The sequence below is a fragment of the Lactuca virosa genome, chromosome 8 (assembly GCF_052849685.1).
Source record: "Lactuca virosa cultivar CGN04683 chromosome 8, Lactuca_virosa_CGN04683_v6, whole genome shotgun sequence".
Lineage (NCBI taxonomy): Eukaryota > Viridiplantae > Streptophyta > Magnoliopsida > Asterales > Asteraceae > Lactuca > Lactuca virosa.
In genome coordinates, this window is record NC_136433.1 from 70,880,668 (window position 1) to 70,896,662 (window position 15,995).

Genomic DNA, 15,995 nt, shown 5'->3' on the forward strand with positions numbered 1-15,995 from the left:
CCCATTTCCTTTTCCGCCTGCACTAACCTCCACCTAGATTGATGGAGTTGTTTATGGTCGATTTGTTTCACTACAACAATGCTTCCTGATAAACTTAAATCCAAAAATTAAAGTCCATGTATCGAAATTTCCACTAAAATCGGATCTGAAAATTGTTTCCAATTTGGTTTCAGGAGCCAAAATTAAAAGTTGGGTGTGAAGTAGAGTACTAGAGTAAAGAGATTGAAGGGGTTCATAGATATTACAGGAAGGAGCTTGTAGTGCAGAGGATGCAGTGGTGACAGATGTGCAAGAAGGGAATCTGGCAGTGTGGGTTTCCGGTCACTGGAGGTGTGGGTTTCCATCCTATTGTCGTTGGTTTCCGGTGTGGGTGTTCTTGAGACTGTGTGTTTGTGTGTGTTTTTGAAAAAGATAGAAAGAAGTGAAGTTGAGTGATGTCTGGTAGGGAGATATAATAGGGTGATGGTGGCGAACCAGGTAACTCCGGTAAAAATGGAGGCCGCCGACGCTGGTTACAGACACAGGTGATGGAGGGTGGTGGTGATGATTGGGATTCTCTCCTACTTGGTATTATGACAGGGATGAAAGGGTGAGTTGGGTTTTTATTTTTTTGTCTTAAGTTAAACATAAGTTAAATTAATTTAATTAAAACATTTCAACAATTAAAAAAAAGTAAAATATAAACTATAAGGGTATAAAAGTAATTTCAATTGTATAGGGACTAAAATCACTAAAAAGATCCAATATTGGACCACTTATGCACCATGCAACTTTTTTGGATCAAAATCACATAACCATTTTTGCAATTTTGTCTGATGTTTTTCTTTGAGAAATATACAGACTAACAATCAATGCTACGTATACAAAAACACTTTCTCAATTAATTTTTCTATGACAAATATTTATTTTAATACCGAACAAAGAATATCTAGTTATTAAATACAGCCATGTTTTTTAATGTGAACATATTAAAACAGAAAATTACAAAATGAAACAAGAGGGCGGCATCTTTATTACAAAAATATGTCAAAGTGACCAAGTGAGCGAGTGGGTCATGGAATTGGAAGGAAAGGTTGACCCGATTCTTGTTGACTAGTTTTGGACCACCACTACACTTTAAGATCTTAATATCTTATCTAGTTTGGTTAAATAAAAAATATTTTGTAGTTTAATAAATTATTTTAATATTTTATTACATGTATAAGACTATGATCCAAACCAAAGTTACTTTTTTATTTAATCAAAATGTAGATCTTATAGAAAAGTCTTGATTTTGGTTTTGCACAAATGCTATAAATTTATGTTGGGAGTCATGTAGATGTTACACTAAAGAAATATTACTTCCGGCATAAATATGGATTACAATATATTTGCACATTATAATTAAACTAGTCAAAAATAAAAACATAACTATGATAAATAAGAAAAAAATTTACTGAAAAGTTCTTATGTTTTAACCAAATTAATAATTTAGTATTCTTTTTTTTGGTAAATTAAGTCCTAAAAACATAAGAATTTTTTTCTTCAATATTATCTTATTATCTTAATATAATATTAATGTAATAGTTTTTGTGTGACACAAAATATTATCTTATTATTATCTTACTGTATTTCTATATTATTATCGTACAATATTTTTTTTAAGATAAAAATAAGAATAAATATGTAAATATATGAAATCATTTGTCTAATCACCAAAATAACCACTATTTTTGTAGATGTCATACCAAACAGACATGTCATATGCGAAATCATCATTTTGATGGTTTTGATGATTTATATATGGGTTCTCCTATATACACGAATAAATTCGTGTATTGCATAAAAGTCCCATTTTTACTTACCTTCACATCCAATCTGTCCAATCCATTATAAATCCATTATACTTGTCAAATATTTTCATTTAAGACCCTATAACTTATAACAATAATCTGTATTACCCCTTTAAGTTTTAAATCTTTTTACTTTAAAAGTTTGTCTTTTTTTATAATAATATATTCAAAACATATGTTTTTGACAAATTTATATATATATATAAATATATATATATATATATATATATATATTCAAATGAAAACAATTATGAAATCGAGAACGCGAGAAATGATATTGACAATCCATTTTGAAATGATATTTTTTTCAATTTTGTTTTTCAAATATATTATAAATTTTAATTTTTAATTCTCTATAGATGAACATTAATATTGATATAATACTTTTTTAAACAAATACAAATAAATTAATTTTTAATTCTCTATACATGTCCAATACGGTTGACTAAAAATGAATGTTGAAAAAAAATAGTGTAAGATTTGTTGAAAAAACATATCATTTCAAAAGATGTTGATGATTTTAGTGTCACCGTGTCATTTTATATAATTGGAACTAAAAATAAATTTATATGTTTATGGTTCTTAAGTTGAATATTTATGGTTGTTCTTTTATTTCATATGGTTTTTGACACTTAGATATATCATTATTTATGAAAATAACATATATTTTTTATCCACGTAATGAAATAACATATATATGTCCGTAAAATCAAACGTGTTTGAAATAATACCAAGATTATATTTATTATTCATCAATACAATATAAAATATTAAACCAAAACATAACTAATGTTACACACAATTGAAAAAAGCTTTTTATAAAAATAAAGATAAAAACGGCTGGGCAATATATATTTGGATTTATATATTACTTGATATTAAAAAGGATGATTTGGAATCTTAAACAAGAATCATAAAAAACAACAAGATTATAAAAGAATAAGGGTTAAAGTAAACACTTCTATATATATATATATATATAATTTAAATAAAAATAAAATTGATATACAGTCAATCAAAATTTGTGTTTGACATTGACTTACGGCACATCAAATCTTCGTGTAGTTGGAATATGGTTCGTGCCTTTAGAATTACCTTTTATATATGTCATTTGCAAAAGCTTTGGGCCCCACATATTCAATGCATAAAAACTTTATTTTAAGTTTTTTTTCCATAATTTGAATAGAAAAAAAGATTTTTTTCGTAAGCAATATCAATGAAATTTCTGAATATATATATATATATATATATATATATATATATATATATATATATATTGCTGAAAATGACAATTTTGCAGACATTGTATGATGAATTGACATTCCCTAACAAAAAATTGACTAAGAAATGCCATTTACGCAAGTATCATTGCAAAAATAGTATTTCTTAATCAAATTTTTGCTTATAAATGACATCTTTGGAGATGATATCTATAAAAAGACCATTTTGCAATCAAATTGTTGTTGAGAAATATCATTTTTTACATTTGTGTTGTTAGCAAAAGAAAAAATTTTGTTTCCATAAGTCCCAACAAACAAACAGGTGAGATGTTTAAATGGGGGAAAAATCAGAAACCTAGAGTAGTTTCGAATTTATACATGCAAAATCTATTATCGGAACCCCTAACAACTATGAAAGAAACATATTTTTTCAACCTTTATCATGGTTGGTCCGTGAATAGAAAATTAGAGCTAGAAAGATTGAGGATATGTATGGAGTTTTTTAATTAAAATGAAATTAGTGTATACAAATTGAAGTAAGTATGTCTTAGTTTGCTAACAAATCATGTGAAAGTGTTTTGAAAATTAATATTTTTGGTGAGTTATTGTCGACTAAAAATTAAATATTTATTCCTATATTTTTTTAGTTGCAATTATTGCTTGTATATATAACAAATGCAATAAAATATTTATAGAAAAATATAAGTTGTTTGCTTTATATATTTATATGAGTTTTTAGTTTTGTTTTTATAAATTATTGTGACTTAAATACATTACATTACAATGATATTTATTGAGATCCACTTAATATCCACCTACTACAACATCAAACCTCTTTATAAAGAGTGTAAACATATAACAATTCCATAACAAACTTGCTAACACATTTGAAAACATAAACTTTTATTTCTTGTCAAAAATGTATTCCTCTTCTTCGCCACCAATGAACCGGTCGAAAATCGTGACTGACATTCTACCTCAAATAATAAACTTAGAGCCTGAAATGTAAATTACAGAAAAATGTAATGGCCAAAGAAAAAGAAGTTTATAAGTACATTTTCAATATTCGTGTAGCAAGGAAAGCGATCACAAAAAAAAAAATCAATTTGAAAAATAGAAGAAATGGAAAAAAGATATAAAACTAAAAATCAAGGAAAACGAACATTTTGATACACATGTCCTTTAAAATCTCTTGCATGACAAGAAAGTGAGGCAATGATTGAGGTGAAAGAGGTGAAAGAAATGAATGAGAAACAAACATGAATTAATAAAAAGAAAAAAAAATTCCATTAGATTTTTTGAAGGACAAATTATAGATGATAAGTAGTAAGGATTGATTTAAATAAACAAATTTATATGTAACATAATTTTTTCCAACGTATATTAAATTATAAGGAAAATTAAAATTAAATATATTGATCAAGTCGTCAGTTTTACACTATCCATATATAAATAACACTAACAAAGTTTTTGTACATGGTTTCAATTAAATTAGAAAATTAGACACATGCTTAGAATGTACCTTTTTGTTCCAAAGCTCAACAATGAGATGAATAAATATTGCAACTTGGATTCTACCCTAAATGACATGTGTTATAATTTTCCAGAAATAAATACCCTTTTAATGTAAATTGTACGAATATAAGGTATTTACGATATGTTAAATATTATTGATTTGCGAAATAAGCAAAACATTAAAAAAATGAAAATAAAAACATTTAAAACATGAAAAATATCATTAATTTACAATAATATGTGCTTTATTAGTGTAAATTAGCCCTAAACAAAACAAGAGTGTGTTCGGCACGCAGCGTTTGGGAGTTTCTGACTTCTAACTTTTAAGAAAACGCTAGTAAAAAAGAAAAAGTCTCGGTCGGCGACAGGAGCGTTTAACTTTTAACCTAAACAAAACGCTCCAAAATCAAAAGCTACATGGAGTAAGCTTTCAACAAAACGATCCAAAAACAAACGCTACCTGCTACCCGCTAACCTCTATCGGCTAGTTTTGCCGAACACGTTCTAAGTAAAACATAAAAAATATAATGAAGAAAGCATATATCAATCGAGTTTCGTTAAATATCATTAATTTGTGAAATGTAGATTCAAACAAAACCAACTAGTAACATATGTGGTTAAATAGTATTAATTACAAAGAACAAAAAAATTATTCATGAAAATAATCATTGTTTTTTTTAAGTATAATACAAAAGAACCTAGTTATTTGCATTTTACAAATATGACCATTGATTCCTTATGGTCATTTCGGACCCAAAATAGGTCATATCTTACATGTCTATGGCGTTTGACATGTCTCCCCCCCCCCATAAAATGAACATCTGACATGTGATACCTATCACACCCCGACATGGAGTTTCAGTTTCTTAGAAAATTTGATGATACATATCATGGATATGCACTCGACAGAGCATAAGGTAAACCAAGTTAGTTTTACAGTTTTTACTTCTACAATTTGCAGTTAAATAGTAAAACTTGTGAAACACCTTTTTCCAGGTAAATGATTCATTTATGTTTTTGGGCTATTAACCTATAGGGATGTTGTGAGCCCATAGGACTGTTGATAGTCCACAAGGTTTAGTCCACAAGGTGAAACACCTTCAGGACTGCTGATAGTCCACAAGGTTGATGATAACCTATAGGGATGTTGTGAGCCCATAGGACTGCTGATAGTCCCCAAAACTGCTAATAGTCCTAGGGTTGCTGATAACTAATAATTGTTTAAGATGTTGTGTTGTCTGTGATATTTTAGGGAACTCACTAAGCTTCGTGCTTACAGATGTTGATTTAAATGTGTTTCAGGTACTTCAGATGACCGTGGGAATGTGAAAGCTTGATTGTACACTATTCTCGGTAGCTTTCATGATTCCGCATTTTTTGATACTCTAATTTTTGAGTTGAATGTATTTTAAAACTTATCGTTTTATTATAATGTCCCAAAAATCATGACAAAATTTTCATTTTTAAAACCATATCAAAATCCATAAATTATTCAAAACATAGTTTCCAAAAGTCATAATCATAATCAGAGTATCCCAAAATCATAGGTCAAGTAAACATCGAGAAAGATGTGCACAATCACGGCTTCGTCGTGCCCCTATCCTCAGATGTATTTGAAACCATAAAATCAAACTATAAGCCAAAGCTTAGTAAGTTTCCCCCAGAATACCCCACACAATACTAACAAGTACAATACATGAAAATAGGGTTTGTTGGCCCATGGCCTCAACCCACCCGTCCAAATTTTGTTGGCTTATAGCCTCAACCCAACCATCCTGGGTTTGTTGGTCTACTACATGAAGCAGTACCACCTCAACCCACCTATCCAGGGTTTGTTGGCCTTCCGCCTCAAATCGACATATGCAACAGATAAACCATAATCAACAAATACATGTAACCATACAATTCTACCAATCTAACAGGTTACTATAACATAACGCATCCTATATACCATGATACATAACACAGTCTAGTGGGCCGACATTGGTGCCTTCGACCCATGAGTACAGTGAGGAAGACTCACCTCAAATTCTAGAAGATATTTGAAGTTATCACTACTCCAAATACCGGCTATACAGGTTACCTAAACATCAAACAGGGACCCAAACTCAATCTACTATTCAAATTACCCCCAAATGACCTAAAGTCAAACTTGGTCAAAATCAACGGTCAACGGTTAACGGTCAAAAGTCAGAGGTCAACATCAGATCGAGTACGCCCTGCATACTCCATATATACGCCATGCATAAAGTATTTCTTGGCTTTTATGAGACAACACAGAGCTACGCGTTGCGTACCCATATGTACGCCCTGCATACTCACGTTGAACCCAAACTTCCTATTAAGTGCTTAATACAAAAAATTAACCATCCAATTCTCAGATCTTGTTCATAATAGCTCCATAATGGATAAAGTTTCCATCTTTATCCATTAGCATGGTCCAAACAACCAAGATCTAGTCTTTAAGTCTCAAAGGGACTAAAAATGCATCTTTCTCAACTTAATCCATTAAGTCCAAGTCTCCAAACTTCATATCTGAATCAATATGATGTTTAGATGGATAAAGTTTCCAACTTTATCCATAACAAGGTAACAAACTTTCAAGATCTAAACTTTATGCACTAAAATGATCAAAAATGTTAACACAACGTGCATGGCTAAATGTACAAGCACCAAAGCACAACTTTTCAAGCCCAATAAGTCTCAAGATTGTTCCATATAGCTCAAAAGGTGATGGAGTTGGCTCAACTCCCAAACACAAGATCAAAGGACCAGAAAGTGGCAATTCAGACAAATACCTATATCTAAGAAATCAATGAGCAAGATAGAAGATTTTTACTCACAATGGTTCAAGAATGATGTAACCTTGTTGGATCTATACTTGAACCCTTCTTCAATACACTTTGCCGCCACCTTTTTCTTCAAGATTCAACCTTCCAATAGAGAAATAAACTCATAAATTATGTTAAGACTAAAAAACAAGTGATAGGAGGCTAGGGTTTCTCAAGGAATGGTCTCAGGTGATGGAGGCTGGTAATGAGAGGGTTTCCCACAAGTTAGAGCCCTTAAATAAGGCTCAAAACCGAAGAATTAGGGTTTTGATCTGCCTAGATTACACCCTGCGTAACCTAAGTTACGCCCCGTGTAACTCATTAAAAACACATCCAAAATCAACAAGTTACGCCCTGCGTAACTTTTAGTTACGCCATACGTAATCCAAAAGTTCCCAATTTCCACTTCAACTTCAAACAACCATAACTTTTTTGTTTCAACTCCGTTTTTGGCATTCTTTATATGCACGGAAAGATATCGACGAGCCCTACAATTCTATATAGTTATATTTAGCTTAAAGCATATCGAACTAAAACCATAGTCCATGAAGGAAGCCTAATATATATATATATATATATATATATATATATATATATATATATATATATATATATATATATATATATATTCCCCATATTACCCTTTTCTTCGAAACGCAAATTCGAGGGTTTGAAACACTTAACCAAGCATCGTCATCATCCAATGGGGTCTAAGATCTATTACCGTAAAGTCCAAGACATTTACTCAATCCAATTATGGCCTCTATCTTGATAAAAGAAACATCTAGAACTAGGTGTTACAACTCTCCCCCAACTTAAATTAGATTTTGTCCTCGAAATTTGTCTTGGTTAGAATCTTTGAAACAATGCCAACATATTCTATAAGCTCCCTTTAACCATTTTGAAATCAAGGAATCTTATAAAGAAAACTCGAGAGACTACTCAGAAACCCACAACTTCCAACAAATAACCCAACAACTTGAAAATACTCAACCGCAACAACCTTATTTCTCTCCCTAACTGGATGATGATCATCCAGTCTTCATACTTATCCCAAATATCTGACCAGGAACACCACCAAACCGAGTATAACGATACTCAAAATATTTTGATCAAGAATTTCAAGCCAAGCTCAGAAACCGCCTAAAAGTTCTCAGATATACACTTGACTTCATGCCAAGTCATCACTATCCCACCGCTCTCTCAAGCATATCAATGGTCAATCCAGAAGAAAATCTTGTGTGACATACATACTACCATGCACTCAAGATACAATTGAAGTAACAATTCATCCAAGGTTCCTACAACTAACCCTACCACTGGCAACTCGGCTAACTTGAAACCGATATTGCAACAACAAATAAGGACCCACTAAGGTACCCCACGAGGAACTTTGGATAAAAAAGGTGACTTTTACAACAAGTCAAAATCCTACCAAAAACTGACACATACCCTCCAGCTACTGAGCCATCAACATTATTCCTATACTGCTCAAAATACCCAATTATTCCTAAGACCAAACGATTTACACCGTGCAGATCTCCACGACATAACTACCGACCCAACACATAAGTGAAATCAAAGAGGGTCCTTGAAATGTTGTGACACCATCCAACCATTGGAATGAGAAGCTCACAGTTCCTCACCGTTCTTTCCATCACCCAATCTCGGCCATTAAGATTTCCGATCAGTGCCCGATGGGCCTATAGACATACGACCGTCATCCCACCGACATGCAGGAATCCAGTCAACATCCCACCTAACACTTACCAAAACCATTTAAGCCATACCACACTACAATACACAAACCTTACACAGTCTCACAACCATTCCCGATACGACCTAACTTATCCTATAGAATACTATGAGCCAAGTCATAGACTTACCATACTTCCACACTTGTCTACAACCCTAATGAACGTTATGACTACCCTGCAGTCTTACAAGACTTCCACAACTGCCATGGGCCCAGCCCATGGTCTTGCTAACCACCTATGAGAATACCTAATCAAATATCAATATGAGTCGAACCCCTAGCCTGATGAACCCTATCAGGCGTTCGGGATTTGCTTCGAACTCCATAGCCTTCATCAAACAAGAACAAGCAGAAAGGTCCTAACACAACCCTCATCTTGAACCTATCGATGGATCCAAAATGCGTCCCTACCTCTGCTTTACGTCCCCGAACAACATAACCTAAATCCTTAATCTATGATTCCCTGATTACAACCAGAAACCAACTATCCTTTTGTCCTTAGATACGAACTCCAAGTTAATTCGCACTTGAAAATATTTCTGATACCCCAAGCAGTTCTCCCCTACTTGGAATCAGCCACTCCATAACGACTTCAAGAATTCCACTATATGCCCAACCACGCTTAACTACAGAGTTCTGATGGGATCTGTTGCATTAGTGTTGGTATGACCGTACCTACAGCGTCGCCGACTAATACAACTCAACAATTCTCAAACATTCTCAACCACTGAACCAAACCCATGCGAGAATGCATCCACCACACCCTGGAGTAGGTTGATAATCAAAAATAGCTCTACCCTTACCAATGATGGCTATCGGTTCAACGAATTAACCACCCCTTCAATTGTTATTCAACCTGAGTGACACATGCTTCTCTTAACTCTATTTCATTGTACCAAAAGGGACAACCAGCTGCATCGAGATCTTGACTAGAAGCTTCCGACGCAAGGACCACACACACAACCTTGAAATCATGAATCTGACAGCAAGTCACCCACCGTAATCCTCTCCACCATAAAATATCTCAACAATCTCAAATACCAGAAATCCAACAAACTTACACTGTAACTTCCTCCGACCCATTGTGCTGGAACCATCAAAATCAATGTGGTTGCTGACCCTTCAAGCAGAACACTTGGTCCTCCTTTACTCCGAGCTTGCTCCCTCATTGGCCAACGTCTTCCATGTCGAAGCCTAAAATTGGTTCATCCAAAACCCTCTAAACACGACTCTTGATATGCAAAATGGCATATGAAAATTATATGAATAATAACCAACAATCGCAAAGAAATCTGAACCTTAGATAGCGAGGTCAAAAACTTACCTCATATTACAATTCCAACCCTTTACAACAATCCACATACCTTTCGATTTATGAAGCACCCCGAAGGGTGAATCCCCGCTCCATTAAAACTTATAGACCCTAGCATAATAGCTCTAACATGCTAACTATACGAATGACTATCCATTCGTTGGAACCACAATAATCAGTACATATTCATTCTAGATAAGACTGAATATCAAAATTCATACCTGTGATTTCTTGCGATCCAACCTTGACCTCCTACGGGATGATAGGTGTTGGGGCTTTCACTCCCTCCGCTACCCATGCAGGACAGTCGGGTTTGAGATGACCCGACTGGTTACAGTGAAAACACGTCCAACCCTTCTTGCAATCGTGAACGACATGCCCTTTCTCTCCACACTTGTAGTATTTGAACTTGTGGCAAGCAAACCCATGGGTTCCACAACCATTTCCACAAGTATCAAAATTCTCCTGACTTCCAATACTCAGGTTAGCAACCTCGAACTCTTCATCCATCACTGAAAATGATGAATCATGAGCCATCTTTCTCTTTCCATGTCGCGTTCCCATATCAAGATCAGCCCCTAGTCGCCTCAACAGTCTCCCCTACAGTCTGAAAGGTTTCAGTTATCTCCTCGAACTTGGAAATCATCTTATCAGTGATTCGACCAATGATACCAGGTAAATTTTCTAGTAATATCTGTGAAACCTCAATGGTAATCCAACTGCATAACCCTATATCACCTGCATAAGTCTTAGAGGACTCTGCTTCCTGCCTAGACATCGACATCTTATTAAGCAAGACCAAATTGTCATGATTAATCCATCACACTTCACCCAATATACAGAAATCCTCACATCAATCCTATACTGGCTTCTTAGAATCCTTATGACTTTCATCGATTCGAGTACGAATCCTATGGTTTCATTAGTATGAGCCCAATACTACCTTCCATACCTATCTATACTTTCCTCTAGAATCATACTGAGTCCTCTAAGTCACATTCTCATAATGGTACTCCCAAAACCTGCTAAACAGTACTCCATACGCACTACAATACTTCCTAGGCTCTCCTAGGTGTTGGGTTTTATGTACTCTAACATCCCTATGGTGCACATACAACCCTAATGCTTTAGATCTAAGTTTTCTCTATTATACATGCAATAAACATTTTTCCAAAGCATGAAGCCTAAACTAGCATGCAAGGTGATATTTGAATCATAAAACCTAGTTAGAATATTACCTTGTGTAGTAGCTTGAATAACTTGGCTTCAAGAAAACTTAGCACCAATAGCGTGATGCATCAAATGGAATCACAAAACACCAAGAACAATTAGGAGGAATATAGAGAGGTTATGGAGACTCTAAAATCGGATTCTACTTCTTGGAATGCAAGGTGTATCGATTTCAAGCTTATATATATATATATATATATATATATATATATATATATATATATATATATATATATGTGTGTGTGTGTGTGTGTGTGTGTATAGAATATCAAGGGCCATGTGTAACCCTAATCCATACACATTAGCCCATGACCCATCCATTTGATTTGAATAAATACTTCATGGATTAACCCATATGCCCATCACAAATCAAACCATGGATCTTTAGCCCAACTCATATGTATCATTTTAATTAGTCTCTTTTGATCACTAAATTAATTCTTAAATTAATTCTTGACCAATACTAATTAAATAATATGATTCCTTAATTAATATATTATACTTATATTATATTAATAAATCATAAATAACCTCTTACTCAAATATATTTCCTATTATATTGCTTTGATGAATGCAACCCAAATGGACCACGCTACTATCGGGTCAAGTACATACCAATTATAGTTATGGGCTTAGACACTTTTTCCAACAGTCTCCCACTTGGATAAGTCTAATAACTGAAATTGCCAATGTAACTTAAAATCCGACTAGCAATCGTAGCTCTCAAAAACCACTGACATACTCTGATGTGTCCATTAGATAAATGATCATATAATCCTCTATTCTACAAGATATCGTGTGGACAAAGACATGGAATTAAAGTCATACTCATTGTCCATCATTTTGTTTCCCGATTTCCGATTTGTTTGACAAATAACTTAATTGAACACATCAATAGAGTTCTGACCGGGACCGACACATAAGTCAAAACAAAATCATCGAGGGGCCCAAGATATCGTTTTTAATCCTCATAGGATAAAAGGAACAGATAAACTTCGACTTATATGCTTGTACTAATTATTCATTGAATCATACATAACAACACGTTTTATAACATCGAGTTACTGATGCGTTTTCGTACTATTAATGTACAATCAAAAAATAATCGCCAACTCATATATCTTGGTTTGAAGATTATATAATATTATCGTCTCACAATCACTCGTGATAAATTCCATGAAGTGATATGTAAGTGTGGGTTTAGTCCAATACTCAAATCTTATTTCAAGAGCACTCATGAATGTTTGTACCAATCTTTTGCTATGTGTAACACCTTAGACAATCATACAAAAACCCATTCATGACAATCTTCTTTCATGACCTACTTCCAAAGTATGATCGGCTGTGGATAGTTTGAATAATCTTATTATTCTAGAAGTCAAAACATGCAAAATGAAACAATAGTAAATAATTGACACAAGACAGTAACGTTACTTATAAATAAAAACACCTTTTATTCAATCATCAAATGTCAATTACATGTTGACTATTACAAGTTTCTAAAATTCTATCTAATCACTAAAAACTAATATCGTCCTTCAGCCCGACACTACTATTGTGTTGCAAGTGCTTAACCCTACTTAGTCCCTTTGTAAGGGGATTTGCTGGATTTTCTTCTGACGATACCCTCTTAACCACGAGGAGTCCCTCTTCTACTTGATGTCTTATGAAGTGATATTTTCTGTTGATGTGTCTTGATCTGCTATGATCTCTTGGTTCCTTGGATAAGGCAACTACACTATCGATATCACAGAAAATCTCCATAGGCTCCTTTATAGTTGGTACAACTCCAAGGTCTCCGATGAAGTTCTTCAGCCATATCGCCTCTTTCGATGCTTCACTCGCCGCTATATACTCTGATTCACACGTTGAATCAGCTACAATCTCCTATTTGGAACTTTTCCAAGTTATTGCTCCTCTATTTAGGGTAAATATCCAGCCCGACTGACAGCGGAAATTATCTTTGTCGGTTTGAAAGCTGGCATCACTATACCCTACCACTCTTAATTCATCACTCCCACCAAGAGTAAGGATCTAGTCCTTAGTCCTTCACAGGTACTTAAGAATGTTCTTTACCGCAGTCCAGTGAGCTTTACCAGGATTCCCTTGATATCTGCTAACCATGCACAATGCAAAGGCTACATCAGGGTGAGTACAGTTCATAGCATACATGATTGAGCCAACGGCAGAAGCATATGGTATTCGACTCATTTCTACTATTTCAGCATCGGTACTCGGACTTTGAGTCAGTCTTGCATTGCTTTGGATAGGTAATTCTCCTCTCTTGGAATCTTGCATGTTGAAACGTTTCAACACCTTGTCCAAGTGAGTAGTTTGACTAAGTCCTATTAGTCTTTTACTCATGTTTCTCAATATCCTTATCCCTAGAATGTAAGCAGCTTCTCCGAGGTCCTTCATAGCGAAACACTTCCCAAGCCAGGACTTAACCTCCCGCAAGGTTGGGATGTCATTTCCTATGAACTGTATGTTATCCACATACAACACGAGAAAGCTAACTATACTCCCACTAGCTATGACATATACACAAGACTCATCCTCACTTCTCTAAAATCCAAACTCTTAGACTTTCTTATCGAAACAAAGATTCCATCTGCGAGATGCTTGTTTTAATCCATAAATGGATTTCTCAAGCTTACATACTCTATTAGGGTACTTTGCATCGACAAAACCCTCTGGCTGATTCATGTAAACATCCTCAGCCAACTTCCCATTAAGGAAAGCGGTTTTGACATCCATTTGCCATATTTCATAATCATGAAATGCAGCTATGGCTACCATAACCATTATAGATTTAATTTTGTCCACCAGTGAAAAGGTATCATCATAGTCAACTCTAGGAGTTTGAGTAAAGCCCTTCGCAACCAATCGAGCCTTATAAGTGTGCACTTTCCCATCCATGTCAGTCTTCTTCTTGAAAATCCATTTGCACCCGACTGTCTTACGGCCTGGTACATTGTCAACCATGTTCCAAACTTGATTGTCATACATGGACTGAATCTCGTTGTCCATTGCCTCTTTCCATTTTTGCAGACTCGGGGCCTGCCATGGATTCCTTGTAGTTGTTAGGTTCATCAAATTTTACCAGTGTACTATCACTGATAAATGTATCACCCTCAGAAGTAATATGGAAACCATAAAACTCAGGTGTCTATCTAACTCTATTGGAACATCTTAGAGGTAAGGACTCGTCAATTGGTTCAACTGGAGTTTCCTCCTCAGGTTGAGCGCTAGTGTTTGAGGTTCCTTCATCACTTAACTCTTGAAGCTCTTCAAGGTCAATTTGCCTCCCACTGTCATTCTGGCATATGAGTTATCTCTCGCGGAAAACTCCTCTCCTCGTAACGAAGACAATATTCTCACTCGGTCTATAGAAGAGATATCCAAAGGATTTTTGTGGGTAGCCGATGAAAATACATCGCTCACTACGAGATTCGAGCTTGTCATGAGTTTCTTTTCTCACAAAAACCTGCAACCCCAAACTTTGATGTGTGCTAACAAGGGAACCTTCCTTGTCCACATCTCGTGAGGTGTTTTGGAAACCGTTTTAGTTGGGACTAGATTAAGGATATGGGCGGCAGTCTCTAAGGCATACCCCCATAATGAGATAGGTAACGAAGCTCGACTCATCATAGAACGAACCATGTCCAGCAAGGTTCGATTCCGCCTCTCTACACCATTAAGTTGTGGTGTCCTAGGCGGCGTCAATTGTGAAACAATTCCACATTCCTTAAGATAGTCGTGGAACTCGATACTAAGATACTCTTCTCCTCGATCGGACCAGAGCATATTTATCTTCCTGCCCAATTGATTCTCCAATTCTTGCTTAAACTCTTTGAACTTTTCAAAAGCTTTTGACTTATGCTTGATTAAGTAGACATACCCATATATACTATAATCATCAGTAAAAGTCACATAGAAGCGGTTAGCATCCCTTGTGGCGGTTCTGAAGGGTCCACACACATCTGTATGTATGAGATACAACAGACCCTCACCCCTTGCACAAGTGCCATTGAAGGGTGACTTTGTCATCTTTCCAAGTAAACAAGATTCACAAGTGTCATCTAACTTTAAGTTAAATGACTCCAACACTCCATCCTTTTGGAGTTGGACTATGCGCTTCTTGTTAACATGTCCAAGGCGTCAATGCCATAAGCATGCTTTATCCAAATCATTTGATGAATCGATATGCAACACATTATTTCCTAAGTTATCTACAACCATCACAGTTTCATATATGCCATTGCAAGGTAATGCTTCAAAATAAAATACACCATTACA